This window comes from Pinus tabuliformis, chromosome 2_1, assembly GCF_031772625.1.
Source record: "Pinus tabuliformis cultivar Carrire ecotype Pingquan chromosome 2_1, CPIR1, whole genome shotgun sequence".
In the NCBI taxonomy this organism is placed as follows: Eukaryota; Viridiplantae; Streptophyta; class Pinopsida; order Pinales; family Pinaceae; genus Pinus; species Pinus tabuliformis.
Genome location: NC_142299.1, coordinates 739,585,847 through 739,603,143, shown reverse-complemented (window position 1 = coordinate 739,603,143; position 17,297 = coordinate 739,585,847).

The following is a 17,297-nucleotide window of genomic DNA, read 5'->3' as shown; positions in this document are numbered from 1 at the left end:
ATCGCTGCTGCTCCTTCGGGATCTCATGCCGCTGATGGTATGATCGGTATCGTGACTACAAAGAGTAAGAAGAAGTCTTCCAAGGCCTCCAATACTCCAATTATCACTTTGCCTGATTCTCCGACAGGAGAGTCTTCTCCTCCTGAACTTACCGCCGACATTCACGCTGTAGAGTCATCTACGGCCAAATCCAAAAACGGTGGAAAGAAGAAAGGAAAGAAGAAGGCTAAAGCAGACAAGGCTCCAAAGGAGAAAATGGAAAAGTCGGAAACCAATGACGAAAAGCGCAAACCTCGCTATCCTTGTCTTATTTGTGAAGAAGATCATTTTACGAGAGACTGCCCTCATCGGGCCGAGGTAGTGAAAATAGTCAAAGGTTCTCCCACTCCTGCTGTGTTAAAAAATCCATTTCCAGAGCAGGAGAATAAGATGATAGGTTCTTCTTCGAATGCCAGTGAAGAACCCATTTTGATGATGTCTCATGTCAGGATTGCGACTCGATCGCAAGATTATGGTAGTAAGGCTCCTGTTGATGGTAAAGAAGCAGAATCTTCTCACTCTAACCCATCAACCTCAGCTCCTGGTTCCGATCCACTACAGATCGAAAAACCTAACCCAGACTTAGTGATTAAGCCGCCCGCCAAGGGTGTACTTCGAAGGTCTGCTTTCAATCCACATGCGAGAGCAGCCCAGAATTACAACATTGTTGAAGACTTAGCTGTTTCACCTTCAGCAATGTCGGCACTCGAAGTGCTGCAATCATGTCCAGCACAACGAAAATTGCTTTTGTCGGCTATTGGAGCTGTCGATGTTCAGGACCCGAACCTAATGATTTTTGATCTAGAAAGTAGTACACCGCGTCTCCCCCATCAAATGGCTTTCCAAATTCCAGTGATAGTCAAAAACAGGCCTATTCATCGGACTGTGATTGATGAGGGAGCTTCTACGTGTATTATGTCGATTCAATGTTGGAGATCGCTTGGTTCTCCTTCGTTGAACCAATCCCCCACCATCCTTAAGGCCTTTGATGGCCGTGGGTTCCGTCCGTTTGGTATTCTACAAGAATTGCCTATAGGGGTCGAAGGTAAAACCGTTAGTCTGGATGTGGAAGTGGTTGATGCCCCTCTAGACTACAACCTTCTTTTGGGTCGAAGTTGGTCATATGCTATGACAGCGGTCGTTTCATCGGTCTTCAGAGTCATTAAGTTTCCACATAACGGTAAGATCGTGACTATTGATCAGCTGACATACTTTTCATCCGACCCAACCTCTTTAGAAACTATCCAGCATGTTGGTAAAACGACAATCCCTTATAGGGACATTGGTGTAGGTTTAGTTAAGGATTCCGGTTTACTGGGAACTTTTCCTCTCCCTCCACTCAATGCAGACCCTTCGTTCGCAACAATTCATATGATCACGTCAGAAAACATTATTTATGATGATCCTTGGTATGTTCCCTCTGACTCTGAGCTAGACTCACTCGGTGATGTTATGCCGTTGAGTCCGTATGAGATTGCTTATGAAGCTCTTATGTCTTTTACCGACTTTCATTCAACCGACCAAATGAATGTGGTCAGTGAAGAGTCACTTTTCACCTCACCCTTAGAACGGATAACGTTTCCCGAAGAAGTGTCATCTGACGAACAACTTCGCGAAATCCTAAGTGTAGATGATCTACCATGGGAAGATCTCCATCACAGATCTTCGTTTTTACCTAAGGATGATGCATTTGAAAATGATTTTTCATCTATCTTTACCGCTGAATATGTCAAAGACGCTCAGGATCCAACGAAACATTCTGATTCAGAGCTGAATTTAGGGAATATTTCTCGTACTATTCCCATTGATATTTCAGTGAAGCCCGGAATCGAGGAGAACATTCATATAGGTGCCGCATGTACTGAAGAAGAAATCCAAACTTACAAGGCCCTATTCCAAGAATTCCGCGACGTGTTTGCCTGGTCTTACGAGGAAATGCCGGGAATTGATCCTGCCATTGTTGTTCATGAAATCAAAACCTACCCGGATGCTAAACCCATTCGGCAACGGTTGCGTCAGATTCACCCTCGAAAAGCGGCTGCGATTAAAGCAGAAGTCGAAAAGCTGTTGAAAGCAGGTTTCATTTATCCGATCCCGTTAACGGATTGGGTATCGAATATTGTTCCCGTCAATAAAAAACAAGGAACAATAAGAATCTGTATCGACTATAGGGATATCAATCGAGCTTGTCCAAAAGACAACTATCCTACGCCTTATATCGATCAAATTATTGATGATTGTGCCGGAAGTGAGATGTTTTCCTTCATGGATGGTTTCTCAGGCTATAATCAAATCAATATTCTACCTGCCGATCAACCAAAAACGGCATTCATTTGTCCATGGGGGACATTTGCTTATTGCAAATTACCTTTTGGGCTTAAGAATGCCGGCGCTACTTTTCAACGGGCGATGTCTTATGCATTTCATGACATCAAGCACATTGTGCAACCCTATCTCGATGATTTGCCTGCTCATTCTTTACAACGAGCTGATCACCTTGTCCACCTACGAGCAATCTTTATGAGGTGTAGGCATTATCGAATTCGGTTGAATCCCCACAAGTGTGTTTTCTGTATAGAAACAGGTCGATTGCTGGGATTTGTTGTTTCAAAAGCCGGCATTCGCGTCGATCCCTCGAAAGTCGAGGCTATCATCAAATTGCCTCCTCCTTCGAGTTTGCGCCAACTCCAAAGTTTGCAAGGGAAAGCGAACTTTTTACGCCGATTCATCCCAAACTACGCCGAGGTCACTAAAGGTTTTACACGGTTGTTGAAACAGAACGCACAATTCTTTTGGGACGAGATTGCCCAACAATCTTTTGATGCACTAAAACACGCGTTGACCCATGCACCGTTATTGCATCCTCCCAACTACAACCAGGACTACTTCTTATACCTCGCAGCTTCGCATTCCACCATTGGAATGGTGTTAGTTCAAGAAGATGAATTCAAAGCAGAGCATGTGATATATTATCTTAGTAGAACCTTAAATCCCACTGAGTTAAAATATTCGCATGTGGAGAAATTGGCCCTGGCAGCCGTTCAAGCTGTCCAGCGTTTTCGTCACTACATTCTTCTCCGCAAGACTACAGTTATTTCGGATTGCAACCCTATGATTTATATTTTGACAAAACAACTGCTAGGGGGCAAGTACTCTAAATGGATTGTTATCCTGCAAGAGTTCGACTTGGAGTTCGAGAAGTCCAAGTCTAAGAAATCTTTAGTTTTTGCGGAATTGATGTGTGATTTCCCGAGTGCTGACACAGAGACTGTGGCAGAGGAGTCCATTGTGGACGAATCTTTGTTTCTTATTAGCACTTTAGATCCGTGGTATGGGGATATAATCATCTATCTCCAAACCCAAACCTTTCGGCCTGAAGCTTCCAAGGAAGACCGTCGAAAAATTCGGTTTCGATCCCAGCAATACAGAATTATTGGAGATACACTTTATCGCCGGGGGGCAGACTTAGTTTTTCGACGTTGTTTAACTCACGAAGAGGCTGAGAGAGTTTTGAATGATTGTCACTCTGGAGCATGTGGCGGTCATATGTCTGGGTATGCCACAGCTCAGAAGGTGTTGCGCGCTGGCTATTTCTGGCCGTCTATGTTTAAAGATTGTATCCTTGCTGTCAGAACATGCCACAACTGTCAAGTGTTTGATCGAAAGATGCGCGCTCCACCTGCTCCTCTCCACCCTATAATTGCCGCTGGTCCATTCGCCAAATGGGGCATTGACTTTATTACTTGTAACCCTCACTCGGCCGGGGGGCATGCGTATATCATCCTCGCGGTTGATTATTTTACAAAATGGGCCGAGGCGATGCCTACATTCGACGCAAGCGGCAAGACAGCTGCAGTTTTCGTATTCAATCATATCATAACTAGGTTTGGTGTCCCACAAGCAATCATTACTGACCATGGGAGCCATTTTCGAAACGTCATGATGACTGAGCTTACAAGCCAGCTTGGTTTGCGCCACGATAGCTCTACTCCTTATTATCCGCAAGCCAACGGTTTGGTTGAGTCAATCAACAAAGTTCTAGTCATCATGATTCGACGGATCATTGGTATCCATCGAACGAATTGGCATAACATGTTATTTTCGGCGCTATGGGCATATCGAACTTCAGTGAAAAATTCAACAGGTTTCACCCCTTTCCAGCTAGTTTATGGCTTAGAAGCTGTGTTACCTATTGAATGCGAAATCCCATCACTTCAAATGGCTGTCGAATTACTTCCAGCTACTTCCGAAGAGGAGAAACGGTTATTATACTTGGCTAAATTAGATGAGACTCGACGTGACGCTACTTTAGCTATCGAGACTCACGCGAAACGAATGAAAGCTCAGTACGATAAAAATGTAACCCCTCGAAGTTTTTCGGAAGGAGACCTAGTACTATTATATGATCAAGCTAACGATAAGCTAGGTGCCGGAAAATTCGTTCCCATGTGGCATGGGCCCTACATTGTAAAGCGAAAGCTAGCAAAAGGGGCTTATGAGTTAGTTGATTTTGATGGGGACTCTTTGGGTAAACCCAGAAATGGACTTTACCTAAAGAGGTATTATGCTTAAAATGATGGGTATGGAGAAATTTTTAGATAGGTTAGATTTTCTTTCTAGCTAGCAAGTGTGTTAGTTTAGTCAGTGTGCTTAGCTTAGCAAGTGTGGTTTTTCGTCATTATTCTGGCTTATCTTGGTTTTACTCTTGATATTGTAGATGTCGACGCCTCTCCAAACATACATTGGATTTGCTGATGGTGCTTGTCGTAGTACACGGAATATCTCTTCCGCAGCTTGGGTTATCTATTCGCCCTCTGACGAGTTAGTTTCTATGCATGGGGTAAGCCTCGGTCAAACAACGAATAACATTGCAGAATACAGTGCAGTGGTTGAATTATTATCCGAATCTATTTCATTTGGAATTCGACGTTTGATAGTGAGGTTAGATTCTGAACTTGTTGTATTACAGCTTAATAGAGTTTATGCCATTAGAAATCCTGTGTTATTAAGGTTGTTTTTGAGAGTGCGTCTCTTGGAACGTGAATTTGATTACATTGAATATCAACATATTCCAAGGTCTTTGAATACATTAGCAGATGCAATTGCTTCTCGAATGTTGGACAGACATTTACGATAATCATGCAAGTAAATTTAAAAACATTTCATCACATATGTTAAACAAGATAAGCCGGTAATAGTGATATATATAGATAGAAGTGTGTCAAAAAATATATACATCGTCTTCGATCATAGGTTTAAAACACCTTATGATCGGCAAAATGATAGTACAAAAAGTCAAAAATGTCACATGTGACTACAAAAGTGACTAGTCAATCACTGGTGGTGCTCTCTGTACGACACCACTGCGCGGGCTACCTTACGCAAAAATCTCCTAAACGGTCCAGGGACCGCGACTACGAAGCGCTGAAGCCTGATAGGAATGTCGTCCATAGTAGTCTCAGGTATATCTGCCGTGAGACGCTCTAGATCATGCTCCAACTCAGCTAGTACTTCTGCTGTCGCATCCTGTGGGGCCGGTACCGGTGCAGCTGGATGTAGTCTATCATAAGGCCGGAGGTTGGCTGGACGCTGTGGACCAACATCTGCATTTTGAAAGATTTACTATTAGTTTTGAGACGATATATATAAAAAATACAAAAAATACATAACTAGAAAACTTGTGAAAATAAAAAGTACCTCTGTCGTCCCATTGTTCTCCCTGTGGAAGAACCATGTCCGGATCACCTCTGAAATCCATTCCGGCATACGGAAAGTCCTGTATCACAAAAAGCTGGCCCTCTAACCAGTCAAAATAACTATCTGAGAATCGAACTACTGTCGCGCCCTCGTCAGGATGCCGGGCCATCACCGCAACCCATCGTATCAGCTTTGGCTGCTGAGGACCCAAGATATCAACAGTGAGTTGCTGAGGGATCAGCATTGGAATTCTCTCCAAGGCAAAGCTCACGACTATAGGCCCATATCCAAAAGTCTTTAGTCGTCCGTTCTTTGCCTTGGTCAGTTGGCTCTTCATATGAGCCGACACAGCTTCACACCAGTTGAAAATGGTGCCTTGGTAACAGTCAATTGCCATCCGCATTTGGGATCCGGAAGCAATGTGTAAAGCGGCCGCGCCGCAAATTCTGGTAACCGTGAACGCTATGACTTTGAGTTCCGGTAGAGTGATGTGTTTTATCTCTATGCCTTTTGAATGGTGAGCCCCAGGTGTGCACCAATTCTCGCGGAGACTATCAAGGGATTGGCCACCCGGCCTAGTCCCCGCAAGACTGAGTTGCTCACCTCTGTTTGGCAAGCCAGTGAGAAAGTATACATCCGAGGGCTCTATCTCGAGCTGGTGCCCTCCTATGTAAAAGCATTGTTCTTTTACGTTCCATCGCTCAACCAGCCATTCCAAGAATCTTACCTGGCCCCTCATGCCCGGTATGGTCCAATATTTGTATAATCCGCATGCTCTTAGGGCATCCAGGGAAGGTTGATGATTTATTGCAGCTTCATCTTCCTCTACATGCTCTCTTTCTCTCCAGTCTAACATGATTAATGCCCTGCATATCAAAAATAGCAATTAGAAATTAATTTGGGAATTTTTGGTGGTTTTTTGAGAGAGTTGGGGTTTTGAAATGCGCGTTTCTCGGAGGACGCACCCCGGCTTTGTAGCACAGGGCGCCCGGACGCAGCTGGCCTGAAGGCGGACTGCGTCTTCCGACCGTTTTCCCGTATGGAAAAAGTCGGGGGACGCAGGTCACCCGAAGGGCACCTGCGTCCGCCGAGAGGCGCATTCCAAAACCAAAACCCCCCAAAAAATGAAACTAAAACCTAAAAACTGATTCTAAACGGATAGAAATGCAAAGTAGGATGTGTAAAATACCTGGATGAGACGGCGTTCGATTCCGACGGTCAGATTTTCCGCAGCGACCACGGGAAGTTTCTTGTCAAAAGCTCCTTTTTTAACCTCAACAGTGAAACGGTAAAAATGACATGGTAAAAGGTCTTTTTATAGGTTTTTTGGATGAATTAGTTCATTTTTTACCATGAAAAGATGTTTTTGAATGTATTTTTGCCTATTTTAAACAGGTATGAGTAATGTGTCGCTTTTGTGCAGGACAAAGGGATTTCGAGGGAAATTGTAATTTTTTCACAAACAAAATTTCAGAGTCATTTTTAAGCCCTTTTCTGACTCCTAAAACATGAAAAGATCGCCGAGTGTTTCTTTTTCACTCGTTAAAACGGAATTAAAAGACGGTCCCCTTTTAGCTCTTTTCTGACCGCAAAATCAGGAAAAGATTGCCGGGTTTTTGTCGTTTCGAACTCGATAAGGAAATAAAACGACGTGCCCTTGATCGCTTTTTACTTTTCAGGTTAACGACACTATTATGAAAGTACTCCTTGGTCGCAAGATCAAGCGGTTCCCCCAGGTATTATTTTATACTTTTTCGGGCTTGAGGGACACAAATATACGAAAAAGTTCAACGTGGAGTCTCCTTTAGTTTTTTCAGACTCTCTAAAATTGAAAAACGCCGAGTTTCTCCTATACTGGGCTCGTTAAACTTTTACAGTAGAGGACCTGTTCAATTACAAACAGGAACGAACCACTCCTTCCTAGGGTTCGAATTTAAACTAGGTTGGACTCGTCCGAAGGATGAGCTTATAATCAAGCATATGTTATCCTCCTCAAGCTTGTTAAAAATAAAGAGGTACTTGCCAGAAATGGTGGGGGAAAAAAGAGAAGAATGAACCTATTTGTCACCTTTTGTCTCAGAAGAAACTTTATTACCGCTCTTGAACACGACACTTTTCATTCACCTGGGTTGGGAAATCTTTTACCTCACAGTTGACCAAATCACTTTGAAAGTCTTTAACCGGGTTCCAGGGGTTAACTTTGAGTTATACGTCACCAAGCCATCTGTTGTGTCGTTATGTGTTCAAGAGGTCTGCAAGCGAAAAACTTTCATCTGCAAAATACTTGTCATCCATTTGACCATCCCTGAGTCAGTCCTTACAGCAACATTTCTTCAACTTGAACAATGATTTCGTGTTGCGGGCTTGCCTGCAACGGGTCGCTTTCTATCGACATCGACACATTATCTAGAAAGATGACTTAGGAATCGACAGTACCTTGAAGTCTGCATGCATCAATGGCAGGTTTCTCGCCTTTGACGTCAGTTTACATCATTGACTTTCGATCAGAGGATTCCGTGAAGTGTTCGACATCAAAACATCTATTCACATTTCACGGGTTGTGCTTGGTACTTTGAGAACCATTGACATTACTGGTGGTTTCTCTCACGCTTGTTAACAGTTTACATCATTGACTGGTAATCAAGTGGTTTCTATCATGTTCGACATCGAATCATTTAATCACATGGCTAGAATCGTACCAATTCGGGAAGTAGAAGTGAAGACCCTGGATCTAGTTTCTACCATCCAGGCTGCGAGGAGTTTTGTATTCATTGTCTATGTAGACTAATCATAAACAGATGGCTGCGTCCATATTGTGTCTACAAAAGTCTATAAAAATGATGTACTGCAAGATCATTCCTGTATCAGAATAGTTAGTCCATTAGTTAAAGTTTTGAATCTGAGTATGGGAATGCCTACCTCAGTGATGATATAATCTTATCCATGTATTTTGTGTTGAAAATTGCAGGTTCCAACCAGGCCATCCACAAGGCAATCCTTGAAATGATAAAGCGCTTCACCCTTCCTAGAATTACAAAACCCTATTCTATTCCAGGCTTCGCACTTTAGGGGGCAATCTGTTACACTAAAAAATGTCACCTTGACTACTTACAGTTAGTATGGCTCAAATCAACAGTCATGCTACCCTCTTAGGCAAGTCTCATGCCTCTGTTATCCATCTCAAACTCAAAGAAGAGAGAAAGTCTTGTAAAAACTATGTTTATCTCTGGGGTCGCAGGTTCTCTCTAGCCTCACCTGCGGGGACGCTGACCATGTTCACAAAATCTGCGTCCATGGACGCTCTGTATGTTAAGGGACAGGTGCGTCCCTCTGTAAAAGGCAAAATGCGCGAGTTTTATCTTGAAAAAGTTACTTGTGGTTACTTCTAGAACATTCTAGAGGTCGGTTTGATGAAATGGATGCGCCTCCAGTTGGTTCATGTATCTCTATTAAGGGGGAACTTATCCCATCAATAAGGGAGCTATCCCACCCATAGAGGGGGATGATCCCATTGATAGTGGACCTGAATAACCTCTTTACAGCACTATAAATAAAGGCATTGAGCCAGAAGGAGAGGAGGTTGGAGCTATACATTTTCTTTGGGTAAATGCTGCAGGATTTAGGTCTTCCATTAGGGCCTTTGTGAGGAGAGATTGTCTTCACTTGATTCTACTTGGGAGAGGGTGAGCTTTGTCAAAGTAGAGGAAAACCCTTGATGGACCCTGGGAGGAACTTGCACAACACCAAGGCCAGGTTGTAAGAGTTTCTTTGTTTCGTTATTAATACAAACTGGTTTATTTTTCTCAATAGCTTGTGTTAATGAGTTATTTCATGTGTTCCTTGGTCTGCATGTTGAATATATGTTTTATTATATGAAATGCAAGTGCTTGGTAATTGTTTGATTGTTTGTGGTTGCAGGAATTGACTTGAAGGAGGAGCTCATCCGGATCGTCAAGAACGGACTTCAACAACAGCGTTTTGGAATAAGGTAAGCCTAAACACTTGTAGTTTTCATGTTGTAAAAGGTGTATTTAGAGAAAGATCACTCCATTTTGTCTTGTTTGTCATTAGAATGTCTTAGACTTCTAGGAAGGTCAGTCGTGTCCGCACCCTTGACAGATTCCGTGTGACACTGCTCTGTAATTAAACATAAACATTTTTTTTCCCACCATCATAGCTGAATTCCACTCAAGTAGAGGTGCCGAATGCTGTGCATTCATGCGCACACATACACCACTCTTGTGGAAGGAGAAATAAGAAGCAAAACGAAAACAAGGAAGAAGAGAGGGTTGCGTAAAGCAAGAACCCTGAACAGAGGAAGAAACACAAAATATATAGGCAGTTGTGGAAGGAAGAAGGCATCGATTTTCAAGAGGATAGGAGACCACGATTTTCTCAACGTTTAAGTTGACTGAGTGCTCCACCAGACTCCAGAAATCCCATAAAAGAAGGTAAGAGATCACCTCCATATTGTCATAAGTTGTTAACAGATTTCAAGGAACAAAACTTGTGTTAAGTATTGCATTGTGTCATGTCAAAAACGAGTTAAAAGTCCAGTTTAGAAACCTGAGCGATTGCCACCATTAAACATGTATTTGCCATTGATTTAATGAACAAATCCTGGGAAATATCGAAGAAGATTTTTTATTGAATTGGTGTTGTCTAACACAAGAACTCAAGTTACCTCAGAAATATCATAAAATCACTTCCAGATCAGGTAATCTCGCAATCTCTTCATGCATGGTTGGATGTGAAAATGCAGAGTTTTTGATTTTGATTGTGATACATAAACAAAATAATTTTTTCCTATTTTTATATACAGTGGACATAATTCATGTATGGTTGTATGGGAAAATTCGTTTCATTCACATGCACAGTGAGAATTTTTGAAACAGAGCAAGGATTTTTGATGAGTTTTGGCAAAAACAGAGATTGATTTGTGAATCAAGGAGCAATAAAAACATGGTCAAAATGTTTTTATGATTTTTATATACAGAGAACAATGTTTTGAAGAACAGTGAACCATTTTTTTTGCAGCAGCAGAACAAAGGTTGAACAAGGTTGATTTCATTGTTTTTTTTTTTAACAGCATCAGAGAGGAGGTAAGCCCTATCACCAAAATGTATGAATAAATCAACAAAGATCTGTATGTATGCATAATTTTTATTTTCAAAATGAGAATGATGACAGTGCAAGGTTATATAAATTGGTTTTCAGAGCATATGGCTACCAGGGTAGAACCAAAAGAATTCCAGATTGAGCATTGGGAAAAAGAGACAATAGAAAAACTTTATCAGGCTGGTCTTATAGGCTTCCTCCAAAAGTTTAATGGGCACAATGAAAGCATCACCAGGGAGTTTATAAACAATTATGCACAAGACTAAACCATGGTGGGAAACCTAGTTATCTCATTGACTCCAGAATTCATTTCTCAGGCCTTAGATTTACCACTGTCAGGGGAACAGTATCATAAGGGCTTACACTTTAAAGAAAAGGGATGGACTTTCTTTTTAGACAAAAATAGGAAGGGATCATTTGATAGAACCAAGGGCATACCTAGGGAATGGTTTAATGAGCCATGGGCAAAATTGGTTTTAATTATTCAAAAGTTTTTCACATGTGACAGAGGGCACAGTGTGGTGCATCTTTATCATGTCAGATTGCTCCAACATATCAAAGGAGAAGTGAAAATCAATTTGCCATATTTCTTCTCTAAGAATCTGATTAAAATGATAGAGAATGTGAAAAATGAAACTAGACCCAAGGAAGCACAAATCTATCACCAAGGACTCATCAAAATTCTTGTAGAATATCAAATGAAAACCAAGGGTGTAGTATGGAAAGAGTTTTTAGTTCAACATCATTTTGAAGAACATGCCATAGAGGAAAGGTATAAACCAGTTCATGAAACAAGAAGCATAATGAACTCACCTCTCTATCCAAGGACAAGGTCCAAAAAGCAACAAAATACTATCATGGTTGAGAGAGAAGCATCTTTCATATCCACTCCCAGGAGGCATAGGAGAAAAAGTCTAGCAGAGACAAGTAGTAAAGAGAAAGACCCTGAGGTACATATTGTTGAAACACCTTCCACAGAAAAACAAGTTGATGAAATCATTGAGAGATTGGAAAAAGAAGCCTATGAAAAGACATTGGAGAAAGATTCATACTTTGATAATGTTGAAGCCACTTCATTTGCCAAAGACACACAAGAATTGGAGAAAGAGTTGCACCTTAGCAAAATAAAAGAGTTAACAAATCAATTGGAGATAAGCAGAATTCTAGAGAGGCATTTGAAGAAAGAAAACAAGACATACAAGAAAAACAATGCAAAATTGATCAAGGAAAATGAAAAGCTAAATGAGGAAGTTGGAAAACTAAAAACAAAGAATGATCTTCTTTGCAGGTAAGCTTTCAGGTGGCTCAAAGACAAAAACTTATGGAAGAATAAGTATGAAAAACAAAAAGTCAAGGCTACAATCTAGAAGGAAGAGCAGTACAAGGGAATTGATTATCTACTACAAGAAGCACAACAGGAGGCATCTGGATTAGGTACAAGGTTTACATCAGACCTCAGAAGGTCCAAGATAAAGAAGCAAGCATGAGGACATGCTTGCACATGCTTGTACATCAGCAAGGGGGAGATGTTGCCCCTCGTTTTTTTATCCAATCTTGCTTAATTAAATACACTTAATTTCCATGTTATCCATCAATTTACCATCATATACACCCCATTTTGACCAATTTATACATATTCAAGTATATAAATTAAGTTTTGCAATTTTTAGATGTTTTTATAAAAATTGGATTTTAAGTGCATTTTTGGACAGGACTAGAAATCCCTGTAATGGCTTCATTGATGTCATACTTGCAGGACACCTGGGCACGAGCTGAGCACATTTATAGAAATCTTGGGAACTAAGATTGAATGTGTTCCTATTGGTTCGGTCAAACCGAGCTTAAACATGCCCAGTCAAAGCTGGTCAAACAAGACCAGTCATTCAGGAAATCCCTAGGAAATAGGCCAATTTTGGGATTTCATGGGATTTTCCAGATTTTGAGTGATTGGATGGATGAGCTCGACCTGGATAGATAGGATAAGGATAGACATAGTTGTTAGAGACATTTTAGATCAGTTTGTTTCATATTTTCTCTATTTAAGCCAAAACATTGAAGGCATGAATATGTAGAATTTGTATAATTTCATATTGAGACTTCTGAATATTTTGAGTTAATTTGAGGAACCTGTTCTATCTTCTTTTTGTTGTTCAATGCTGTGGATGATTGACTGAGTTTGCAGTAGCTGATAATCTCTTCAAGTGTGCAAGGCAAGGGTGGAGGGCCCCCACACCAAGCTAAGTACACTTCATGGTTAATTTAGCTTAATTTTCATAAACTAGTTTTGCTTCAGATTTGTTTATTCAATTAGATGTATGATGATTTATTATGTTTGCTGATGAATCTTAGTTTACTTCTAATCTGTATATGAAGGGACAAACTAATGTTTAAGTTAAACTCTCCTTCTATCTGATCAATGAATAGAAACTAAAATTCATCTTTCTTGCTTTCAAGTGATTTTATGAATTTCTAGTTTTCTAACAATGGAATTAATGATGAATGAATTTGTAGTGAAGAAAAACAAGGAACTCCTTAGTTAGGAGCCTCTTCAATTATTCTTTTATGCATCTTAACCTATTGTTCATTAATGGTTTTTTATTTCTGTTCATAAAGTAGTATTGTAGAAGAAGGTCAATCTGGTTCTCCTAAGTTAGGAGCCACTTCTCCTGCTTATTACATATTGAATTAGAAATTACTTAGTTTAATTTTATATTTGTAATATGCGCTTCTAAATAGTTTATAATTGTATTTCCTTCAGTTTCCATGACTTATCTTCTAAAGCTGATTATAGTTGATATGCATATATTTTGGACATGCTTCTAAGTTCTACAAACCTGGAAAGATATTTAAAATACTTGTGTTAATTTACTCAATAAATTGACCCAACACTAAGGCTCAAGTCAAATCGAGCCTTTCTTACTACATTTTTAACAAGTAGTTGGATCCATGAACTTTGGGATAGGGCTATAAAAGTTGCATTCATAGCACCAGAGACCTTTCCAAGTATCCTAGACTCCTCCACTAAATTTGTGACTTCATCAATCATTATTTCTTGAAAATGAAGAAATAATTCTATGGTCTAGCTATCTGGACCAGGGCTCTTGCCCCTGGCCAACTCTTTAAGGGTCAATAGAAGTTCGTCTTTGTTAACCAGACATTCCAACAGAGAGAAATTCTCCCAGTCAACCATTTGTGGATATAGAGAAACGAAGTCCATGAATTTTTGAGAGAAATGAGCTTCTCTTGCTCTCAATGATGATTGAAAATATTTGAATGCTTCTTTCTGAATGTTGTTTTGTCCACAAAGAATTTCCCCAACATCGTTTTTTATTTTCCAAATGGAATTTTCCAGACAATTCATAGAGGCCTGACTATGGAAATATCTAGTATTTTTGTCCCCTTCATCAATCCACATCTTACGACTCTTATGATTCCATTCCTTTGCTTGACGCAAGAGTATTTGTCTTTTTTATGTCCAATTCTACTAATTTCTGTTTGGAAGCCTCAAAAAAGTAATCAATTGATTGTGGATCTTCCAAAGATTTAATTTGGGCATCGATATGTGTAATTTCTCTAATTGTTTCTTCTTCTTTTTTATTTCTAGCCCAAACCCGAACTGCCTGTTTTAGCCTTTTCAGCTTATAACAGAGTTTGTCCATAACTGAATTCTCAATGCTTAGGTTGAATTTTATCTAGAAATCCCAAACCATTGAGGAGAATTTTGGGTTTTTCAACCAAAAGTGGTTAAACTTAAAGGGAGCAAGCTTCTCTTTTGAAATGTTTGTCCATACCAAAAAGATAGGAAAATGATAAAATATTTGCGAGGGAAGAATCCATGAGCTTAAATTGATGAGATGGTTAGCTAGGCCATTCTTCACAAAGAAACGATCTAGTATTTTTTAAATTCCATTAGCTCCCCATATATCATTCCTCCATGTCAGGCCAATTGTGTCAGGCTTAATATCTGTAAATGAGTTCCAGAAAAATAGGTCCTTGAAGTGTGTTGCAAGTGAATATGGAATGCTTTGTTTGCCCCAAACCTCTGAATTCTCTAGAGTGAGATTGAAATCTCCTGCCAGAATCATGGATTCCAAGTCCAATATGCCATTATTTTCAACTTGAATCCAATGTTCCTTCCCGTTTTGATATGGAGCATAAACACTGACTATCCGAGTTCTGGAGGAAATCCCTATGCGGAAGCCTAAGAGAATAATGCTTGCTGAAGTTTTATGAGCCTTAAAAAAACGTTTATGGATTCCATTGGGTAGCCAAACCTCCAGACAAGCCAAAGGAACTGATAGAGCAGACATGCCATTTGGGATGAAGCTGTAGGAGGAATTCCCAAGAATTTTACTTGTTGAGCATTGTCTCCTGAAGGAGAATGATGTCCAGATTGTGAATCTGTAGAATGCTTTTGAGGACTTTTCTTTTTAGGATAGAATTCATGCCCCGGATGTCAAGGGAAATTATGATCATTTTGGAGATGATTGCAAAGGAGACATTTCCCTAGGGTCCCAAGGTGCTAATATGGACACATCAAGATGCCCAATCTTGATGTATGAGGAAGCGAGAGAAGATGATGTTTTCCCCACCAGAGGCTCTTTAAATTGATCCAATAGGTTTGAAGGAACCATAGTGCAGTTCGTTATTTTTTAATATTTGGTTCATTTTTTTCTTTCTTTATAGTAGTAAATTTTTTCCAATTCGCAGATCTTGGATCAACAAAAAGGATTGCTTAATTGTTAGGGGTTCTAGGTCGCTCTAAGAGTCTTGGTCTAAATATTCCAACTCACAATCCTCAGTGAATGGAGAAAAGGTTTGACTAGAGGGGACTCCAAATTTAATAGGGGAGTTATTGTATTGAAGAGAAACTTCCTCTTCAGGTGACGTAGGTACTCTGAAATTATGTGTAGGACTCTTGTGGGAATCAATCCTTGATGAGATTGGAAAGGAAACATTGGATAATGATTTCATTGAGGGATTGTAGTAGTTGGGAGTTTTGTTAGGTTGAAAGTCTTGGCACGAGGAAGAGTCCAGGGGAGGGTTCTTGAAGGGAGACTTGCCTGTTGGCCTGGAATCATGGACTAAAGGCATGGAATTATTCACAGGTACAAGATCGGCCTTGGAGGAGGAAGGAGTTGAGGAGAGAATGTTAATCATAGAGTTGAGCTTTGTGTGTAAATCTATGGCATCTTCCCACATCCTGCTACTCGGTCTGCCCCATCTATGACGATTTGGACATTGAGCTAGGAGATGGCCTATTTTATGACGGCAAAAGTAGCGAAAAGGGACTCCCAAGTAGTCAATGATCTGCCTCCATGAGCAAGGATCCAAAAGTTAGGTGAATTCTGCTAGGAGGCCCCATAAAAAGTTTATTTCGATAAGAAACCATGATGTTTTCTTATCAAGCTTGCCAAGGATGCCCTCATCCAGATAGAATAAGGTCCCAATTTTGCTTGCTATTATGGAAATTTCCTCTTTAGTCTAGAGCTCCAAGGGTAAAGCAGGGTGCTTGGCCCATAAAATGTTTCTGCGTGGTTTATATTTTGCAAGATCAAAACCAAATTTCCATCTTTGTAGGAATAGAAATCCTCTACCCATGACCCATGGGGATTTGTAGATAAGGTCTACATCTTCAGAGTGAGTGAAATGATATGCAAACCACCCATTTTGGAGCATGTTGATCTGAGGTCTGTATTTCAGGATCGGGGACCATCTTTTCTCTACCCAAAGCTTCATTTGCTCCCCATACATCCGGCTGAAAACCCATCTACCCACCAGAGCCTTTTGTTTCAACCTTTCAACTTCATCCCAATAACCCTCCACTCCTAGTACTATGTTCTGTATTTGCTCCGATGGCTTGATTGTCTTATTATTTTTGGCGGATTTTTGGGCTCCACCTAAGTTCTTAGTATCCCTGTTTTCTTGACTGTCAAATGTGCAGCCCTATGCTCCAGTTTCCTTGTTGACGTTTATGGACTGATCCTTATGAAGAGCATTGATCAAATGACCCAAAGTTTTAAGCACCTTTTGTGGGAGGACTAAGGGAAATCTACGATGAGTTTGATGCTATGTTTCAGCAGCTATAGTTACATCTATGAGTTTATCAATATCTACAATCTCTGAAAAAAAAGTGTGGAATGACCCACCATGTCAGTGGAGGATGCATTGTCCACCTGGCCACCTGACCTCATCACACCGTCCACCAGTCCAGCGTCCTCCTAGCCAGCAGTCCTCAACAATAATTGAATTGATTGACTTCAAATGAAGCCAATCATAGCCACATCCCAACCAATCGCTAATAATTATTCTAATATGAAAGCAGTCATTGGGTCTCCGATCTGACAAGTGCCACCTAATTGTCACAACCCATATGGACTCCTAGATCTTCCATAACAAGACGACCTATTCTCTGGAAATATGACAAGTGCCACCTAATTGGC